Source organism: Symphalangus syndactylus, chromosome 3 (genome assembly GCF_028878055.3).
Source record: "Symphalangus syndactylus isolate Jambi chromosome 3, NHGRI_mSymSyn1-v2.1_pri, whole genome shotgun sequence".
Classification (NCBI taxonomy): Eukaryota; Metazoa; Chordata; class Mammalia; order Primates; family Hylobatidae; genus Symphalangus; species Symphalangus syndactylus.
Window position 1 is genome coordinate 42,586,445 of NC_072425.2, and position 2,329 is coordinate 42,588,773.

Below are 2,329 nucleotides of genomic sequence, written 5' to 3' on the forward strand. Positions count from 1 at the left end.
ATTGCTGGTGGGGATTTAAACTAGTACGACCACTCTGGAAAACAGTGTGGACATTCCTTAAAGAACTAAAGGTAGACTTAACATTTGATCCAGCCATTCCACTACTAGGTGGAAAAGAAGTCATTATACAAAAAGGTACTTGCACATGCAGTTTATAGCTGCACAATTTACAATTGCAAAAATATGGAACCAGCCCAAATGCCCATCAATGAGTAGATAAAGCAAATGCCATACACACACACACACACACACACACACACACACACACCATGGAATACTACTCAGCCATGAAAAGGAATAAAATAATGACATTCACAGCAACCTGGACTGAATTGGAGACCATTATTCTAAATGAAGTAACTCAGGAATGAAAAACCAAACATCCTATATTCTCACTCATAAGTGGGAGCTAAGCTATAAGGACACAAAGGCATAAGAATGATACAATGGACTTTGGGGACTCAGGGGAAACAGTGGGAAGGGATATGAGGACTAAAAGACTATACACTGGGTACAGCATACACTGCTCAGGTGATGGGTGCACCAGTCTCAGAAATCACCACTGAAAAACTTATCCATGTAATTGTTACAGGTAGTCAGGCATGAGCAGGGCAAAAGAAGGCTCCCCACCCCACCACCTATCAGGAATGTCAGGCGATTGGGTGATAGTTTGACAATCATCACATTGCCTCTCTGTAAGTGATAATTCTGGCAGCGAGTGCCAGGAAGAGAAAAAAAAAAAAAACCTATTTTCTTCCCCAAAAACCTATTTAAATTAAAAATAAAAAAAATAACAGTATGGAAGTTTTTCAAAAAATTGAAATAGAAGTACCATATGATCCAGCAATCTCACTTCTGGGTATACATTCCAAAAAAATTAAAGTCAGGATCTAGAGGAAATATTGGCACTCCCATGTTTATTGCAACATTATTCACAACGGCCAAGATAGGAGAACAATCTGAGTGCTTATCTGTTGACAGATGGATGGATAAAGAAAATGTGCTTTGCATATACTTTAAAATTTTTTAAATAGATTTTTGAAAAAGAAATATGGAATGCTTCACGAATTAGGGTGTCATTCTAGCTCAGGAGCCATGCTGATCTTCTCTGTACTGTTCCAATTTTAGTATTTGTGCTGCCGAAGCAAGAACTGTATATGTGTGTGTGCATGTGTGTGTATACACATACAATGAAAGTACATAATTATTCAGCCTTAAAAAGAAGAAGTTTCACTGTTTGCAAACTTAGCATGAACCTTGAAGATATTATGCTAAGTGAAAATACGCCAGAAACAGGAAGACAAATACTGCAAGATCTCACTTTTATGTAGAATCTAATAACCAAAAAGCTAAGCTCATAGTAACAGAGAGTAAAGTGACAGTTACCAGGGGCCAGGCTTGAGGAGAAGGGAAGACATTGGTAAAATATTGCAATCTTTTAATTACAAGATGAATAAGTACTAGAGACTTAACAGCATGGTGACTGTAGTTAATAATAACATATTGGGCATGTGAAATTTGCTGAGAGTAGGCCTCAAGTGTTGTCACTAAACACACACACACACACACACAAAATGAATGTTAAATCAGGATTAATTGAGGTTCTTTAAGAATGACTCTTCTTTTACTCAGGGACAAATATTTTCCAGCACATTGTCCAACAATCTGTTCATCTTAAACAAAACAAAAGGCAAAAAGCTTCAATAATCTGTTCAAACAAATTTAAGAAAAATGAGAAAAACTAAGGATTTCACAATTACTATATAAAATTATTAATAATCTGTCAATACTTTGAGGCATTGCTGCTGTATTAGTCTGTTCTCATGCTGCAAATAAAGACATACCTGAGACTGGGTAATTTATAAAGGAAAGAGATTTAATTGACTCACAATTCCTCATGGATGGGGAGGCCTCGGGAAACTTACAATCATGGTGGAAGGGAAAGTAAACACGTTCTTCTTCACATGGTGGCAGCAAGGAGAAGTGCCGAGCAAAGAGGGAAAAGCCCCTTATAAAACCATCAGATCTTGTAAGAACTCACTCACCATCACGAGAACAGCATGAGGATAACCACCCCCATGATTCAATTACCTCCCAACAGGTCCCTCCTAGGATATGTGGGGATTATGGGAACTACAAGTTAAGATGAGATTTGGGTGAGGGCATAGTCAAACCAAATCAGCTGCGAAATATGGTTCACACTGGACACAATTTAACAGAATGACTGAAGGTTGACTCATTGCCCACTCAAAAAGTAACATTTAAGAATTATAAATTGAGTAAACTTCTCCCATTATATTAACAAATACAAAATGTAGAGGAGTTGTGG

The 2,329-nt window shown here is 37.4% G+C and overlaps 1 non-coding gene across 1 annotated transcript; it reads right to left on the minus strand.

Annotated features, from left to right (window-relative positions):
* Positions 1-1,045: 1,045 nt before the first annotated feature.
* On the minus strand, positions 1,046-1,152 carry LOC129479903 (U6 spliceosomal RNA). Its single transcript, XR_008656832.1, has one exon. It is a non-coding gene; the product is annotated as a U6 spliceosomal RNA (small nuclear RNA).
* Positions 1,153-2,329: the final 1,177 nt, after the last annotated feature.